Below are 20,098 nucleotides of genomic sequence, written 5' to 3'. Positions count from 1 at the left end.
AAAACAGTGATTTTAAAATTCAGGCATTTTTCTAGCTCAGGGGCCAGTCAATTTTTCCAGTAAAGAGCCACATTCTAAGTATTTTAGGCTTTGTGCGCCACATACGGTCTCTGTTACTTATTCTAGTTCTTCTTTAGCTGTGTAAAAATTATTAGCTCATGGACTGCAGGAAAATGGTCTGCAGCAGCATTTGGGCCATGAGTAGTAGTTTGTCAAAGTCCTGTTCTGTGTTATAAAGAAGAGCTTTCCTTTTCCTCGTAACACATGTGTGTGTGTGTGTATGTGTTTGTGTGTGTGTGTGTGTTAGAGGGAGAGAATGAGATCCTTAATAACTTTTTTTCTTTATAGAGTTGATCTCTTTAAGCTTTTTTTTTTTTTTTAAATAAATACACTTTGGATTTAACTCTGGTAAATAACACTGTCTTAAGAAAATTTCATCTTCTATGCTTTCTGATACAATAGCCACTAGCTTCATGAGACCATTCAAATTTAAACTAAGTATAATAAAATTATAATTCAAAATTAAATAAATTAATAATTCAAAAAAATTAGTTTCTCTGTCACATGAGTCACATTTAAGTGTACAAGTATTCACCCAACACTCGTAGCTAGTGGCTACATATTGAACAGTGGAGATGTAGGACATTTTTATGATTTAGAAGTTGTATTGGATAGTAATATATGCAGATTTCAAATGTATTTGCACAGAGTTATGCAAAATAGTCCCTCATAATTAGAGTTAACTTATACTTTTTTTCTTGTCTTTTATTTGCTTTTATGCTTATTTCCCTTCTTAGTAATTTGTCTATTCCTTTTCTTTTAAGGTACCAAAGTATTTATTATATCTATTGTTTTTTTGTTTTTATCTCACATTTTTCTTTACTTATGCTTTCTTTTTATTTAGTTTATCAGTTTTTTTTAAACTTTTATTTTAGGTTCAGAGGTACCTATGCAGGTTTACTATATAGGTGTCACTGGGGATTTGTGCACAGATTATTTAGTCACTTATGTGGTAGGCCATGTACCTGATAGGTAGTTTTTAAGTCCTGACCATCATCCTTCCCTCCATCCTCAAATAAGTCCCAGTGTCTGTTGTGTCCATGTGTACTCAATGTTGAGCTTTTACTTGTGAGAACATTTAGTATGTGGTTTTCTGTTCCTCTGTTAGTTTATATAAGATAATGGCTTTTACCTTCATCCATGTTGCTGCAAAGGACATGACCTCATTTATAAATAAAACATAAAACAGGACATGACCTGTTTTATGGCTCCACCATATTTTGTGGCGTATATGTACCACATTTTCTTCATTAGTCTAGAATTGATGGGCATTTAAGTTGGTTTCATGTCTTTGTTATTGGGATTTATGCTTCAATGAGCATATTCGTGCATGTATCTTATTCTTTCCTCTATGATCTTCCTTCCCTCCTTCCCTTTCTCTCTTCTTGGCCTCCTCTTTCCTTCCTTCCTCTTTTTTCTCTCTCTTCCTTTCTTTCTCTTTCTCTCTTCCTTTCTTTCTTTCTCTCTTATCTTCCTTCCTTCCTGTCTTTCTTTCTTTCTCTTTCTGTTTCTTTTTCTTTTTTCTTTCTTCCTTCCTCCTTCCCCACCTCCTTCCTTCCTCTCCTCCTTCCCTCCCTCCCTCCCTCCCTCCTTCTCTCTGCTTCTGTCACCCTGGCTGGAGTGCAGCGTCACCATCTTGCCTCATTGCAAGCTCCACATCCCAGGTTCAAATGATTCTCCTTCATTAGTCTCCCAAGTAGCTGGGACCACAAGGGCCTGCCACGAGATCTAGCTGATTTTTGTATTTTTTATCAGAGGCTGGGTTTCTCTGTGTTGCTCAGGTTATCAGGCTGGCCTCGAACTCCTGACCTAAGGTCATCCGCCCACCTCGACCTCCCAAAGTGCTGGGATTACAGGTGTAAGCCACCACACCTGACCTCCATCGCTCCCTTTTGTATCCCCCAACTCACACCTTGCCCATGCCACTCATGCGTACCCCCTGCCTTTCCCCACAGTCACTTTTGAGTCCTGCACTAAATAGCCTTCAGTCCAGAGACCAGACATCAGACAGAAATCTGGACCTCTTCCTTGATCAAAGATGAGACCTCCACAAGAGGGAAATGCCTGCTATGGAGCCTGCAGGCTGAACACAGTCACTCTTCAGGCAAACAGCTAGAACAGAACTGAGTAAAATATCCAGCCAAAAAAAAACTTCTCATTCAACTCATCCCTAACCCCATTTTACAGATTGAAACACTAAGGCTCAGAGGGGAGGAGACAGAGTAGGCACTGGATAGTAGTCTTTTGGCTCCAAAGCCAAGTTCTGTCCACCCAGCCAGGCTCCATCCTTCCTTCTATAAATGTTTATAACAGTATGTGCTGGACACTCTTCTTAGGCTCTTTTACACATATCACTCAGTCTGCTTTTCCCATTCTTTTGACAAGTATTTATTGAGCTTCTACTGTGTGCATAAACTGTACTCGATACTATGGATATCTTGGTAAAAATCTCAGGCAAACTCTACCCCCCTGGGGTTCTAACAAGACAAAGAGAGAGTTGGTGCTGTGGGCAAGGCTGTGAAGGTAATGAATGAAATGGTGGGGTCACACAGGAAGGGTGTTCAGGGATTCTCTCTGCATGGAAGGGGCATCTTCTTGGCTTTGAGATGCAAATGCTAAAATACCTGTGAGCAGCAGGCCATGCCCACTCAGTAACAGAGCTGAGCCGCAACCATCCATAGATGCCAAACCAAACACCAGATCAGGCCACAAAACCACCTAAGGGCTGGCTGGTTGTGCATTTGGAAGAGGGGGTGCTGTTCTTCCTCCAGGTTGACAACATGATAGATTGAAAAATACATGGGATGCTGGGTGCAGTGGCTCAGGCCTGTAATTTTGGCCCTTTGGGAGGCTGAGGCTGGTGGATAACCTAAGGTAGGATTTCAAAACCAGCCTGGCCAACATGGTGAAACCCATCTCTTAAACATACAAAAATTAGCTGGGTGTGGTGACATTTGTGGGATTACATTGCCTGTAATCCCAACTACTCAGGAGGCTGGGGTGGAAGAATCACTTGAATCCAGGAAGTAGAGGTTGCAGTAAGCTGAGATCTCACCACTGCACTGCAGCCTGGGTCACAGAGTGAGACTTTGTCTCAAAAAAAAAAAGGAAAGAAAAGTGCATGAGCTCTGGAGGTGGAGAGATGAAATTGAATCCCAGCTTTTACTTCTCAGCTGTGTGCCCTTGGACAAGTTGGCTTCTCAGAGCTTCAGTTTTCTCATCTGTGAAATGGGAACAACATCTGGCTTTCCGGCGGTCTTAGGATGACTGGGGAGTGTCTGGTACGTAGTAGGCGCTCAACGTGTGTGCTTTCCCATGGCCATCTAAGAGTCCTCAGGGCTGCCCTCCTGCCCTTCCCCCACAACTCCTGTGACTGCCTCTTAAATGGGTACTCAAGGTGATAAGGAGGCACAGGTGAGGGAGCCACGCTGGATCCACACCCACCCACGCCCATTGTTAGGAAAACAAGCTTTTAGTGCCTGGCCCTGCTGCTGCTGGCGGCTGAGAGTATAAAACGGGACCCAGAGGCAGCCTCTCCCTTCCTGTAAGGCACACCAAGGCAATGGTGTTTAAAATGAAAAGAGGCAGTGGCATTCCTACAGCAAAAAGGGAGGCAGTGGGGCCCCCTGCGGAGGGTTATCTGGCAAGTGTTTCATTCTACCTTCCTCATGGGACCCACAGCCTCTTCATCAGTGATGTCTTCAGGTTCACTGTCCCCAAGCTGCTTAGGTGAGTCCAGACTTCAGGATCTCGTTAAGGCTTGTGGTCTCTTAATGGCATCCATTCAGAGTCCGGGGGCTTCAGCTCTCATGCCTCTGCCTATAGATCTGGTGCTCGGGACACTGGAGGGTGGGTGGGAAGGATACTGAAAAAGAAAAATGATTAATGAGAAAGTGACTGTCCCCCACAGGGGCAAATAAGTAAGCTCTTACCTGACTGTATAAATTAGCTTTTGTTGTAAAATGCCCCCAAATAAGTGGCTTAAAGTTATAAGCATTCATTTATTTAGTTTATAGTAATGTGGGTCAGTAACGTGGACTGGGCTCAGCTGGGTGGGCCTTCTTTTCTTGGCTGGGTTTTCTCATGTGCGTGTAGTTGTGCCTGAAGCTAGCTCAGACATGTTCATGTGGCTAGTAGGGAGGGTTCTAAGCAATAGGCCAAAAGCTACATTTTCTCTTGAGGCTCACAGCTGGCATAGCTTTACCTCCACTCTACTCTTGGTCAAAGGTGGTTTTGTGGCCAGCCCAGGTCCAAGTTGTGTCTGCTCAGCTGCCATAACAGAGTATCACAGACTGAGTAGCTTCAACAACAGAAATGTATTTTCCTCTTGTTTCTGGTGGCTGTGAGTTCCAGATCAGGTACCTGCAAGTTGGTTCCATCTGAGGCTTCTGCCTCTGGTGTGCAGTTGGCCACTTTCTCCCTGTGTCCTCATATGGTCTTTCCTCTGTAACCACCCAGGTGTTTCCCTGTGTGTCTACATGTTCTCCTCTTATCAGGAGTCCAGAATGGGTGAAGGCCCAGCCTAATGACCTCATTTTAACTTTATTGCTTTTTTAAAGGCCCTATTTCCAAACACAGTCACATTCAGAGGTACCGGGGGTTGGGGCTTCAACATATAAATTTTGTGAGGACACAATTTACCTCATAACAAGGGGAGAGAAAAACACCATCTGTTGATCTTGAGGAGCTGCAGTAAGATTGAAAAGAAGCATGGACAGTGGGGGAAATAACCGAGATCACGATTGCGAAAAAGTCAACCACGCCGACTGATCCTCCACACCTGGCCTGGTTTGGGCAAAGGCAACACACATGGGCATCTACTCTCACCAGCTGTATCTTCTCCCTCCTTCCCCTGCAAGCCTTTTTCTGGAGTTTATTGGTGATCCCAAGTCTCCGGCCTGGAAGGGCTACCTCCTCGCAATGCTGATGTTCCTCTCTACTTGCCTGCAGACGCTGTTTGAGCAGCAGAACACGTACCAGATTAAGGTGCTGCAGATAAGGCTGCAGTCTGCCATCACTGGCCTGGTGTAAAGAAAGGTGAGTCCCGGGGGACAAGTGCAGGTCTTCCCAGCCGGGAAAAGGAACAAAACTGAACTGGTTGGAAGTAATGCTATCAGCAGCTGAGAACGCTTTCAGTCCTCACTTATTAGAGTCACTCACGATATATTCTCACTTCCTTTGTTATTTCTCTTTATTTGGATGTATTTATTATGTTGAGACAGAGTCTTCACCCACTGTGGCTTCCTAGAGTGCTGGGATTATAGGTTTGAGCCACCTCACCTGGCCTCCCTTCCTTCTTAAGTCTGAGTCATATTCTGCTTAGCAGATGGATCACACTGTGTTTTTTTTTTTTCATCTGCTGGTGGACCCGTTGGTTGATTTTGTCTTTTGGCTTTTGTGAATTGTGCTGCTGTGAGCACAGGTGTGGAAATCCCTCTCGAAGTTTCTGCTTTCTATTCTTTTGGCATGGATGGCAATGGCTTTGTTAGAGCCAATGGTAATGCTGTGTGGAAGTGTTTTGAGGGACCACCATTCATAAAGTGTTTTGTTGTTGTTGTTGTTGAGATGGAGTCTCACTGTGTCACCCAGGCTGGAGTGCAGTGGCATGATCTGGCCTCACTGCAATCTCCTCCCAGGTTCAAGCCATTCTCATGTCTCAGCCTCCTGAGTAGCTGAGATTATAGACATCTGCCACCACACCTGACTCATTTTTGTATTTTTAGTAGAGACAGGGTTTCACAATATTGGCCAGACTGGTCTCGAACTCCTTGCCTCAGGTGACCCGCCCACCTCGGCCTCCCAGAGTGCTGGGATTGCAGGTGTGAGCTACCTCCCCTGGCTGTTGTGAAGTGTTTTAATCATCCTGTTTTACTGTTCTTCACCTGGGGTTATGATCTCAACCCTGCTTCTCTCTGTTCCTGCTAAGGGACTCCCCGTAGGCAGCCCAGTCCTTGCCTCTGTCCAGGAGACAGCATACCTGGAAGTGAAGTTGGGTCAGTCCTGCCTCAGTTCTGCTTCTGTTTTAGGTAAATATCCTGTGGGTTCAGGAGAGGAAATACCAAGTGCACATATGGAACACCATGGGCATCCCCCAACTCAAGACTGTGGGAGAGATGGGGTGTTGGAGGAGAGGTAAACCTGGAAGCCACTTAGCCCCACTCTGTCCCCTGCCCCAACTTTTTTTTTGAGATGGTGTCTTGCTCGTTCACCCAGCCTGGAATGCAGTGATGCAATCTTGGCTCACTGCAACCTCCACCTCTCAGGTTCAAGAGATTCTCCTGCCTCACTGGCCTGAGTAGCTGGGACTACAGGTGAGTGCTACCACACCTGGCTAATTTTTGCATTTTTAGTAGAGCTGGGGTTTTGCCCTGTTGGCCAGGCTGGTATCCAACTTCTGACCTTAGGCGATCCACCCACCTCGGCCGCCCAAAGTGCTGTGATTCCAGGCGTGAGCCACTGCGCTCAGCCAAGCCCTGCTCCGTTCTAATTCTACTGTCTGTGAAAGGCCTCTGGGAGCTTACAGAAACAATGGCCCCAGTATGATTTCTCCCACTCCCTTGCTCCTGGAGTTCTGGGGACCCACAGTGAGAAGTGATTGTTTTCCTCACTCATCTGGATGTGATGAGCCTGGTCAAAGAAGTTTAATGTTGCTGACTTGCAGCTGATCAGGTCCCTGCCCTGTGGAAATTGCCCCTACTAATTCCTTATGCCTCAGTTTACCCAGCTAACTCAGCTCTATAGCTCTGCCCCAGGCTGGGTTAGGCTCCTCGCTGTCACTCCATGTGGGAATCTCCTGTTATTTATTTATTTATTGAGACAGGATCTTACTCTATCACCCAGGCTGGAGTGCAGTGCTACAATCTCAGCTCACTGCAACCTCTGCCTCCAGGGTCCAAGTGATTCTCCTTCCTCAGGCTACTGAGTAGGAGGCCACCACGGTCTGCTAATTTTTGTATTTTTAGTAGAGACAGGTTTCTCCATGTTGGTCAGGTGGGTCTCAAACTCTTGACCTTGTGATCCACCCACCTCAGCCTCCCAAAGTGCTGGGATTTCCAGCTCACACCGCGCTGTTCCCGTGTGACACTTCAGTGAAGTCTGGTGTGTAGGTGATGGCTGCCTGAATATCTTCTCACCACAGGGCAGGGCTGGGGGCTGTGTTGTCTATAAATTCCTCAGCTTTTTATGCTGGTAAGGGAAGAAGGAAGAGGGGGCCCTCAGGGGACATGCAGCAAGGTTTGGTGTGAACATAGCTCACCAGATTGTACTTGGTGTTCCCATGTAACTTGTAACCACTCTCATAGAAAGTGGCCTAGAACCCCAGAGAGTGGGGGTTGCTCTCTATCAGCTAGGGGTTGGGGGAAGAGAAGCTGAGGCTGTACAGAGCCAGGAGATAGGACAGGGCAACCAGGGCCAGGTGCGGTGGCTAACGCCTGTAATTCCAGCAGTTTGGGAGGCTAAGGCCGGTGGATCATTTGAGGTCAGGAGTTTGAGACCAGCTGGCCAACATGGTGAAACCCCATCTCTACTAAAAATACAAAATTAGCCAGGCATGCTAGTGCATGCCTGTAATCCTGGATACTCAGGAGGGTGATGCAGGAGAATCTCTTGAATATGGGATGCTGAGGTTGCAGTGAGCCGAGATCATGCCATTGCACTCCAGCCTGGCCAACAAGAGCAAAACTCTGTTTCAAAAAGAAAAAAGAAAAGGAATTTGCTCTGCAAATATTGCTGCAGGTGCAACCCCTGATGTGTCCTCCCTTCCCTGCTCCTGCTCATGCTCCAACATCACCCCCAATCCCCAGCCATGGATTCAAAGTCCTGCAGTGCAGACAGCATGGATTTGCAGAGCTGTGAGCCTGGGGTCTGTCCTGCAGCAGGAGACACAAAGGAGGGATCCCTGGGTTTGAGCCAGAGTCAGCCTGTGGTGTCCCCCTGGAGGCCCTGGTCCCGTTGTGTTTTGTGACACTCCCCCATATCCTCACACAAGCCACCCTCATTTTCAGCATAAATACAGATGCTCCTTAACTCATGATGGTGTCATGTCCCCATAAATCTGTCATCAATTTGTAATAGCAGCCAAGTCCAGTAGCTCACATCAGCAATCGCAGCACTTTGGGAGGTCAATGTGGGAAGATTGCTTGATCCCAGGAGTTCAAGACTAGCCTGGGCAACATAGAGAGATTCTATCTCTATGTGGGGGAAAAAAAGAAAAAATATACTAAGTTGAAAATGCATTTATTTATTTTTTGAGACAGTCTCACACTGTCATCCAGGCTTGAGTGCAGTGATGCAATCTTGGCTCACTGCAACCTCTGCCTATCAGGTTCCAGTGCTGGGATTACAGGCATGAACCACCGTACCTGGCCTATTTATTTTTATTTTTGAAGGTGGAGTCTGGCTCTCTTTCCCGGGCTGCAGTACAGTGATCCCATCTTGGCTCACTGCCTGCAACCTCTGCCTCCCGGGATCAAGTGATTCTCCTGCCTCAGCCTACTAGGTAGCTGGGACTACAAGCACGCTACCACACCCAGCTACTTTTTGTATTTTCAGTAGAGACAGGATTTCACCATGTTGCCCAGCCTGCTCTTGAACTCCTGAGCTTAGGCAATCTGCCCACCTCAGCCTCCCAAAGTGCAGGGATTACATGTGTGAGCCACCATACCCGGCCCACAAATGCATGTAATACACCTACCCTGCCAAGTATTGGAGGTTAGCCCAGCCGACTTTGGGTAGAGAACAAGCAAGCAGTAGTAAAAGGAGAACAAAACCCACTCACCCTTCCCCACCTTGGATCATGACTTTGACATTTCAGGGATCCAGCCTTCATGAATGTTTGTAGAAATAGGTAATAAACTTGGATTAATGTACCCACACTTAAGTTTACAATTCAATGGCATTTGGTAGATTCACAATATTGTGGAACCAGTGCCACCATCTGTTTCTAAACTTTCTCAACATCCCAAATAGAATGCTGTCCTCATGAAGCAATAGTTTACCTACTTTTTAATTTTTATGTATGTATGTATGTATGTATGTATTTTGAGACCGAGTCTTGCTCTGTCTCCCAGGATAGAGTACAGTAGCACAATCTCGGCTCACTGTTACTTCTGCCTCCCAGGTACTAAGCAATTTTCCTGCCTCAGCCTCCGGAGTTGGGATTATAGGCGCATGCCACCACACCCAGCTAATTTTTGTATTTTTAGTAGAGACGGGGTTTCACCGTGTTTCTCATGCTGGTCTCAAATTCCTGACCTCGTCATGATTCACCCACCTCAGCCTCCCAAAGTGTTGGGATTACAGGCGTAAGCCACCATGCCCAGCCTACATTTTTTGTTTTGTCAGAGACGAGGTTCTGCTCTGTTACCCAGGCTGAAGTGGCTTGATTATAGCTCACTGCAGCCTCAATCTCTTGGGCTCAAGTGACCCCTCCTGCCTCAGCCTCCCAAGTAGATGGGACTACAAGTGTAAACAATTGCACGTGGCTAATTTTTATCTTTTTTATAAAGAGAGGATGTCAGTATGTTCCCAGGCTGGCCTCAAACTCCTGGGTTTTAGCCATCCTCCCACCTCAGCCTCCCTGGGGGGAGGGCAGCCGTATAGTCATTCTATATTGGTAGATAGTTGTTCAATGGTAGAAACTTTTCGCTTTGAGGAGAATGCTTCTCAAATTATGAAAATTATAAGAATAACTGCTGTTAGTGAGATGAAAGATCCCACAGATGAGACAATGTTTCATGTGGTATATGCATCTGGATAGTCTGAGTATCGTCGAGGTATTCCGGATAGGCCAAGGAAGTGCTGCGGAAAAAAGGTTAGATTTACTCCTACAAACATAATAGTAAAATGAACTTTAGCATAGGTTTGCTCAAGTGTGTAGCCTGAAAACAGTGGAAATCAGTGAATAAAGCCTCCCATAATAGCAAATACTGCTCCCATAGATAATACGTAATGAAAGTGTGCTACTACATAGTATGTGTCGTGTAATACAATGTCTAATGATGAGTTGGCTAATACAATTCCTGTCAATCCGCCCACGGTGAAAAGAAAAATAAAGTCCAAGGCCCATAGTATTGCGGGGGATCATTTAATATTACCACCGTGTAGTGTAGCTAGTCAGCTAAATACTTTTACTCCGGTGGGGATTGCGATGATTATAGTAGCTGATGTGAAATATGCGTGAGTGTCTACATCTATTCCTACTGTGAACATATGGTGGGCCCATACAGTAAATCCCAGGAAGCCAATGGATATTACAGCTCAGACCATACCCATGTAGCCAAATGGTTATTTTTTATTGGAATAATATGTTACAATGTGTGAAATTATTCCAAAACCCGGTTGAATGAGAATATACACTTCAGGGTGACCAAAAAATCAGAATAGATGTTGATATAGAATGGGATCTCCGCCACCAGCAGGGTCGAAGAAAGTAGTATTGAGATTACGATCAGTTAGTAATATAGTAATTCCGGCAGCTAGGACTGGAAGGGAAAGTAGAAGAAGGACCGCTGTAATTAGGACAGATCATACGAATAGGGGGGTTTGATATTGGGTCATGGCTGGGGGTTTTATGTTGATAATTGTTGTAATAAAGTTAATAGCCGCTAGAATGGAGGAGACACCTGCTAAATGCAACGAAAAAATAGTTAGGTCTACAGAAGCTCCTGGGTGTGATATGTTACCTGCTAAGGGTGGGTAAACTGTTCAGCCAGTTCCGGCACCAGCTTCTAGGGTAGAGGATGCGAGTAGGAGAAGGAGTGAAGGGGGTAGAAGTCAGAAGCTCATGTTGTTTATTCGGGGAAATGCTATGTTGAGAGCACCAATTATTAAAGGGACAAGTCAGTTCCCAAAGCCTCCAATTATGATTGGTATTACTAGGAAGAAAATTATAATAAATGCGTGACACGTTACAATAACATTGTAGACGTGATCATCTTCTATTAGGCTTCCCGGTTGGCCTAATTCTGCTCGGATTAGGAGGCTTAGGGCTGTTCCTACTGCTCCTGCTCATGCACCAAATAATAAGTATAGAGTTCCGATGTCTTTGTGATTGGTTGAAAATAATCAGCGATTTATGAACATAGTTAGGGGTAAAATAGCTGAGTAAGCATTAGACTGTAAATCTAAAGACAGAGGAGTAACCCCTCTTTTTACCAGCCCTGAGGTGATATATCATATTGAATTGCAAATTCAAAGAAGCAGCTTCAACTCTGCCAGGGCTTCTCCCGCCTTTTTTTCCCTGACAGCGGGAGAAGTAGATTGAAGCCAGTTGATTAGGTTATTTAGCTGTTAACTAAATTTTTGTGGGTTAGAGTCCCATCAATCTAGGAAGGGCTTAGCTTAATTAAAGTAATTTATTTGCGTTCAGTCGATGCAGAATAAAGTTTTGCAGTCCTTATAATGGTGCAGAAATTAAGTAAAGTTTACTTACTAAGGGCTTTGAAGGCTCTTGGTCTTGTTAACCTAAATTTCTAGTTTATAAGTATTAGTGGGGTTAAAGGTAGTAATAATGTGGAAAAAGTTATGAGTGGGGGTAGGAGTGGCATTGGTTTTATGTGTTTTAGTTGTCAGTTAATGTTTGTGTTGTTGGATGTGGGGAATATTGTTATTGAGATGGAGTATGTTAGGCGTATATAGAAGTAGAGGTTTATTAGTGTTAATATGGCTATTGTGAGTGGGATAATTAGGTTATTGTTTTTTGTAAGTTCTTGTATAATAGCTCATTTAGGGGAGAAGCCTGTTAGTGGGGGTAAGCCTCCTAAGGATATTATTATTAGTGGAATTATGGGTATTATTCATGTTAGTTTATTTCAAGTGTGCGATAGTGATAGGGTTGTTACGTTTGAGTTTAGGTAAAAAATTATGAATGTGGAGATTGTTAGGAAGATATAAATAATAAGGGTTAGAATGGTGATGCTTGGGTTGTAGTATAGCACTGCTATTATTCATCCCATGTGGGTGATTGAGGAGTAGGCTAGAATTTTTCGTAGTTGTGTTTGGTTAAGTCCCCCTCAGCTGCCAACCATAATTGATAGGATTGAGATCATTAGGATAATGTTCATATTTATTGATGAGAAGATTTGAAATATGATTGACAAGGGGGCAAGTTTTTGTCATGTGAGAACAATTATGGCTGGAATTAGGGGGATTCCTTGGGTTACTTCTGGAAGTCAGAAGTGGAGGGGGGCTATTCCTATTTTTATTACTAGGGCAATCAGTATTATTGTGGATAAAATTTGGTTATGGGGTGGGTTGATTGTTCATTGTCCGGAGGTTAAGTTATTAAGGAAAATGGCTATTAGGAGAATTATTGATGCTGTTGCTTGGATTAGAAAGTATTTAGTAGAAGCTTCTGTGGATCGGGGGTTTGTGTTTTTGGCTAAAATTGGTACGATGGCTAATCTATTCAGTTCTAGGCCTATTCAGGCTAGAAATCAGTGTGAGCTTAGAATTGTAATTGTGGTTCCTGTTAGGATGGTTAAGGAAATAATGAGGTGGGCTAGGGGGTTGATATTAGTACGGTAAGAATTTAACCAACATTTTCGGGGTATGGGCCCGATAGCTTATTTAGCTGACCTTACTGTTTAGGATATGGTGTAATAGGTAGCACGGAGAGTTTTGAGTTCTCAGGTATGGGTTCAATTCCTAAAATCCTAGAAATAAGAGGCTTTAAACCTCTATAATTTACTCTACCAAAGTAACTCTTTTGTCAGACATATTTCTTATGTTTGTGGTGGGATGCCAGATATTAAGATGGGCATTGAAATCTATCATATGCATAGTGCTAGTGTAAGAGGTAAGAAATTTTTTCATAGGAGGTATATTAGTTGATCATAGTGGAATCGAGGATATGCTGTTCGAATTCATAGGAATAGGGTGGTTAGTAGGAGGATTTTAGTTATAAAGTTGATTGTGTATGTTTCTGATATGGTTATGTTGAATGATGTTGCTAGGAAGATGGTGGTGATTAGGGCATTTATTATGATAATATTTATGTATTCTGCTATAAAAAATAGGGCGAATGAGCCTGCGGCATATTCAATATTAAAGCCTGAAACTAGCTCTGATTCACCTTCTGTTAGGTCAAAGGGGGCTCGGTTGGTTTCTGGGATTAAGGGCATGAGCCACTGCACTTGGCCCTCATGCAGTTTATTGAATACTATACTAACAGTAAAAACTAGAAAGGTTGTATCAGTACTGGAAGGACAGTTTCTACTTAATGTGATCGTTTTTGTGCCACTGTAAAATCAAAAAATTGTGTGATCATCTGCACTTGCAACTACTGGTAGGTTTAGACACTTGGATTTTAGATCCAGAAACATCCAAACACTTCCTGCTGGGTGGGAGAAGGCTTTAAGGGTCAGAGCTCTTAGCTGCTAGCAAGAGAAGCCCATTCAGGCTGAGTTTAAAAACTGAGGCCAGGCACTGTGGCTTGTGCCTGTAATCCCAGCACTTAGGGAGGTCGAGGTGGGTGGATCATCTGAGGTCAGCAGTTTGAGACCAGCCTGACCAACATGAGGAAACCCTATCTTACTAAAAATACAAAAATTAGCCATGCATGGTTGCACATGTCTGTAGTCAGAGCTACTTGGGAGGCGGAGGCAAAAAAATTGCTCAAACATGGAAGGCAGGGGTTGCAATGAGCTGAGATTATGCCACTTCACTCCAGCCTGGTGGCAGAGCAAAACTCCATCTCAAGAAAAAAACAAAAGAAAGAAAAGAAAATGAATTCATGGGCAGGTGAGAAGTATCGAGGAGACAGGAAATTAAGATGACAGGCAGCCAGCTAGACAGCCACAGCCTCATCAAACCCAAACATGCAGAGGCTGGCCTAGGGGGGTGACACAGAAATTGCCAGGCATGATGGCTCATGCCTGTAATTTCAGCATTTTAGGAGGCCTAGGTGAGCGGATCACTTGAGACCAGGAATTCAAGACCAGCCTGACCAATATGGTGAAACCCCAACTCCGTTCAAAACACAAAATTAGCCAGGCACGGTTGCAGGTGCCTGTAACTCCAGTTACTTGGGAGGCTGAGGCAGGAGAACTGCTTGAGCCTGGGAGACGGAGGTTGCAGTGAGCTGAGATCACAGCATTGGACTGAAGTCTGATCAACAGAGTGACTCTGTCTCAAAAAAAAAAAAAAAAAAAAGGACACATCGAGACGATTTCTACGCAGAATTGTGAGTGAGTGTCCCTCCTTTTGGGGGTAATGTCAGGGAATTTCCAGAATCTGGGAGTGGGCACCAAGCATGTGGCTGAGAATCCTGGACAGTAGCAACATCCAGATGTACTTAGCAGAGGAATCAGGGATGTGCCTGACTGGGGTATCAACAAAGACGTCAATTCCAGCTGGCTGTTCATGTTGATGCTATATATCCGGTATATAAATTCTCCTGTCAGAAACTCTAGTTAGAAAGGCAAAGAAGAAAGAAAATCGTGCTCCCGTTCACCGAAGGAAAGGGCAAGAAGGCAGGAAAGTGGAAGGGAACTTCCTGGTGCTGCAGCCTGAATCTCCACTCGTGTTGCTGTCTTCCCCACTAGACTCTGTACTTCCAGAAAGGGCTGGAGATGGGCACATTGCCAGCCCCTCCCTTCTCTCCAGAAGTATTCCCCAATGCTGACATTCACAGTAATTGCTGATTTCTGTTCCTCTCTCTCTTTTTTTTTTTTTGAGGAAGGTTCTTGCTCAGTTACCCAGGCTGGAGTGCAGTGGTATAAACATGGCTCACTGCAGCCTTGACCTCTTGGGCTCAAGTGATCATCTCCCCTCAGCCTCCTGAGTAGCCAGGAATATAGGCGTGCATCACCATTCCCGGCTAATAAAAAAAAACTTTTTTTTCTGTAGAGACAGGGTCTTACTATGTTGCCAGGCTGACCCCAAACTCCTGGGCACAAGCGATCCTCCCTTCTCAGCCTCCCAAAGTGTTTGGTGTTACAGGTGTGAGACACCACACCTGGCCTCTTTCTGTTTCTTTAGAGTAGAGCAGCCCTAGTATGCATCTCCAACCCATAACTGTTTTCCAGCATTGTTATGTCTTTTAAGCCTCTTTCAATTTCCAAGTTTGTTAGCTGGGTGAGTGCTCACACCTGTAATCCTGATGTGATAGGATCATTTAAATTCAGAGGTTTGAGACCGACCTGGACAACACGGGGAGACTCCTGTCTCTAAAAAACCTAATTTTTTTTTTTTTTAACTCCAGCCAGGTTGCAGTGCAGTGGTGTGATCTCAGCTCATGGCAACCTTCACCTCCTGGGTTCAAGCCATTCTTCTGCCTTATCCTCTCGAGTAGCTGAGATTACAGGCACATGGGACCATGCCCAGCTAATTTTAATACTTTTAATAGAGCCAGAGTTTCACCATGTTAGCTTGGCTGTCCTCAAACTCCTAACCTCAGGTGATCTGCCCACTTCAGTCTCTCAAAGTGCAATGATTGTGATCACAGGTGTGAACAGTGCCCAGCAAAAACTAAAATTTAAAAAAATATGCAATTTACAAGTTTTTTCTCTATCCCTTTTCCCTTTTTTTCCTTTTTTTTTTTTTTTTTTTTTTTTTTTTTAAAGAGAGTCTTGCTCTGTCACCCAGGCCAGAGTGCAATGGCACAATCTCAGCCCACTGCAACCTCCGACTCCCGGGTTCAAGTGATTCTCTTGCTTCAGCCTCCTGAATAGCTGGAATCACAGGCATGTGCTACCACACCTGGCTAATTTTTGTATTTTTGGTAGAGATGGAATTTCTCCATGTCAGTCAGGCTGGTCTCAAACTCCTGACCTTGTGATTTGCCCACCTTGGCCTCCCAATGTGCTGGAATTACAGGCCTGAGCCAGCTTGCCTGGCCTATCCCTTTGCCTTTCTATGAATTTTGGAAGACTCCACATTGTTGGGTCTTTCTCAAAGTCTAAATTTCCTTGGTGAAGGTGAACCCATTCTCTGTCTTTTGTATTTGTGGCACATTTGCAGCTGGATTCATGGTCACCCCATTAGATTAGAGTTTGATCATGTTGGCAAGATTCAGTGGGTGATATGATTGATCTTTTATTGGTGATGAATACTATCCTACCATCTCTATTATTTTGTTCATTTTTTAAATTATTTTAAATTTTTAAAATAGGGGTCTCATTTAGTCACCCAGGCTGGAGTGCAGTGACTCCACCATAGCTCATTGAAGCCTCAAATTCCTGGGCTCAAGCGATCCGCACACCTCAGTCTCATGAGTAGCTGAGACCACACACCTCCACACCCAACTTTTTTTCTTTTTTGAGATGAAGTCCCGCTCTGTCGCCCAGGCTGGAGTACAGTGGTGGGATCTCAGCTCATTGCAGGCTGCGCCTTTTAGGTTAATGCAATTCTGCCTCAGCATTCTGAGTAGGTGGAATTGTAGGCACCTGTCACCACACCCAGCTAATTTTCATATTTTTAGTAGGGATGGGCTTTCACCATGTCGGTCAGGCTGGTCTGGAACTCCTGACCTCAAGCGATCTGCCTGCCACAGCCTCTCCAAGTGCTGGGATTACAGACGCGTTCCACCGCACCGCACCTGGCCAATGCCCAGCATTTTCTTTTTTTAGACTGAGTGTTGTTTTGTTACCCAGACTGGAGTTTAGTGGCGCAATCTCAGCTCACTGCAATCTCCACCTCCTGGGTTCAAGCGATTCTGCTGCCTCAGCCTCCTGAGTAGCTGGAATTACAGACACCCACCACCACGGCCAGCTAATTTTTTTATTTATAGTAAAGATGGTGTTTCATCATACTGGCCAGGCTGTTCTTGAACTGACCTAGTAATCCACCCACCTCAGCCTCCCAAAGTCCTGGGATTCCAGGCGTGAGCCACCATGCCTCGTACCTAATTCTTATTCACTGGTCATGGATGGGAGCTATGGAACGTTTTTACAGAATACATGCTGGCCCCATCAGAACATCAGGGTTCAGTCTCCTAAGAGATGTTCCTCTGTTTGTGCTACACACCCAAATAATCCATCACAGTCCACTGTTAGAATATTTCCAGAAATTACAGTGGCTACAGTCTAGATGAAAAAACACTGAAGTAGGAGTCAGCAGACCCCGGGACTCTTTTGACTCAGCCACTAACAACTTCATGTGGACTTGGGGGAAAAAAAGCTGGAGCGACCACACCTGTAATCCCAGCATTTTGGGAGGTTGATGTGGGAGGATTGCTTGAGCCCAGGAGTTTGAGAGCAGCCTGGGCAACATAGCAAGACCCCATCTCTACAAAAAAAACTTGAAAAAATTTTCCAGGTGTGGCTGTGTCCCCCTGTAGTCCCAGCTACTCAGGGGGCTAAAGCGGGAGGATCACTGGAGTCCCGGAGGTCAAGACTGTAGTGAGCCAAGATCATGCCATTGCACTCAAGCTTGGGTTTCAAAGTGAAACAAAGCTGGAGCTTTTGTTTTCGCATTTGTAAAAGGTAAATGATACTATCTCCTTCATGGAGTTACTATGAGGATAGAAATACAATTATTTCTTTTCCCTCTTTTTTTAGAAATACAATGAGATAGGCATAGTGGCCAGGTGAGGTGGCTCATGCCTGTGAGCCCAGCACTTTGGGAGGCCGAGGGGGGAGAATCACCTGAGGTCAGAAGTTCAAGACCAGCCTGGCCAACATGGTGAAACCCTGACTCCACTAAAACTACAAAAATCAGCCCAGCGTGGTGGCACGTGCCTACAATCTCAGCTATTCAGGAAGCTGAGGCAGAAGAATTGCTTGAACCCAGGAGGTGGAGGTTGTAGTGTGCCGAGATCGTCCCACTGCACTCCAGCCTGGAAGACAGAGCAAGACTCCATCTCAAAACCAAAACAAAACAAAACAAAACCCGGTGTGGTGGCTCATGCCTGTAATCTCAGCACTTTGGGAGGCCGAGGTGAATGGATCACCTGAGGTCAGGAGTTCAAAACCAGCCTGACCAACATGCAGAAACCCTATCTCTACTAAAAATACAAAATTAGCCAAACATGGTGGCACGTGCCTGTAATCCCAGCTACTTGGGAGGCTGAGGCAGGGGAACTGCTTCAACCTGGGAAGCAGAGGTTGCAGTGAGCCGAGATTGCACGCCAGCATAAACAACAAGAAGGAAACTCCATCTCAAAAATAAAAATAATAGATAGGCACAGTGCACAAGACAATGTCAGGTGACACCTGTGCCACAACTTAATACCACTTTGAGTCCGGACAGACAACATAGGTCTCTGTGCCTCAGTTTTTCCACCTGTCAGATAGGAATCATATGAGGATACTCTCCTAAGATGATGCTCAAGGCTAAATAATGTTACCCACGAACGAGCCTAGACAAGGACCTCCTGCATTTTAAACACTCTTCCCTTTTGGCTGTTGTCCTTACTGTTATTATTTTACTAACTAAAGTGCTTTCTAGCCTGCAAAAAAAGGATCTGAAGTTTGTGAGCAAGACCGTTACTCTTTACCAACTGATTAATAACCCCAATTTTTCTTTTTCTTTTCTTTCTTGGTTTTTTTTTTTTCTTTTTTTTTTTTGGTCTGGGAGAAAGAGGTGGAAAGGCAACTTTCCATATACATTTATATATATATGTACATATATATGTTTGTATGTGCATATATATACATATAATTTCATTTTAGGTTTTGGGGTACATGTGAAGAACATGCAATATTGTTGCATAGGTACATATGTGTCAATGTGGTTTGCTGCCTTCCTCCCCATCACCTATATCTGGCATTTCTCCCCATGTTATCCCTCCCCAACTCCCCACCCCATGCTGTCCCTCCCCTAGTTTCCCACCACAGACCCCAGGGTATCATGTTTCCCTCCCTGTGCCCATGTGTTCTCATTGTTCAACACCCACCTATAAGTAAGAACATGCAGTGTTTGATTTCCTGTTCTTGTGTCAGTTTGGTAAGAATGATGGTTTCCAGGTTCATCCATGTCCCTACAAAGGACACAAACTCATCGTTTTTTATGGCTGCACAGTATTCCATGTTGTCACAATTTCCCTGTCGAGTCTACCATAGATGGGCATTTGGGTTGTTTCCAAGACTTCATTATTGTAAAGAGTGCAAAAATTAACATTCGTGTGCATGTGTCCTTATAGTAGAACGACTTATAATCCTTTGGATATGTACCCAGTGATGGAATTGCTGGGTCAAATGTTTCTATTTCTAGGTGCTTAAGGAATCGCCAGTCTTCCACAATGGTTGAACTAATTTGCACTCCCACCAACAGTGTAAAAGTGTTTCTATTTCTCCACAGTTTCTCCAGCATCTGTTGTCTCCAGGTTTTTTAATGATTGCCATTCTAATTGACATGAGATGGTGTCTCAATGTAGTTTTGATTTGCATTTCTCTAATGACCAATGATGATGAAGATTTTTCATATGTTTGTTGGCCTCATGTATGTCTTCTTTTGTAAAGTGTCTGTTCATATCTTTCACTCACTTTTGAATGGGCTTGTTTGTTTCTTTCTTGTAAATCTGTTTTAGTTCTTTGTAGATTCTGGTTATTAGCCCTTTATCAGATGGGTAGATTACAAAAATTTTTTCCCATTCTGTTGGTTGCCAGTTTACCCTAATGATGGTTTCTTTTGCTGTGGAGTTTGATTAGGTCCCATTTGTCTATTTTGTCCTTTGTTGCCAATGCTTTTGGTGTTTTAGTCATGAAGTCCTTGCCTATGCCTATATCCTAAATGGTTTTTTGTAGGGTTTCTTCTAGGATTTTTATGGTTTTAGGTCTTATGTTTAAGTCTTTAATCCATCTGGTGTTAATTTCAGTGTAAGGTGTCAGGAAGAGGTCTAGTTTCTGCTTTCTGCATGGGACTAGCCAGTTTTCTCAACACCATTCATTAAACAGGGAATCCTTTTCCCATTGCTTATTTTTGTGAGGTTTGTCAAAGATCAGATGGTTGTAGATGTGTGGTCTTGCCTCTGAGGCCTCTGTTCTGTTCCATTGATCTTTATCTCTGTTATGGTACCAGTAGCATGCTCTTTAGATTACTGTAGGATTGTAGTATAGTTTGAAGTCAGCTGGTGTGATGCCTCCAGCTTTGTTCTTTT

The sequence above is a fragment of the Callithrix jacchus genome, chromosome 6 (assembly GCF_049354715.1).
Source record: "Callithrix jacchus isolate 240 chromosome 6, calJac240_pri, whole genome shotgun sequence".
Classification (NCBI taxonomy): domain Eukaryota; kingdom Metazoa; phylum Chordata; class Mammalia; order Primates; family Cebidae; genus Callithrix; species Callithrix jacchus.
Note: the sequence above shows the minus strand (reverse complement) of the source record.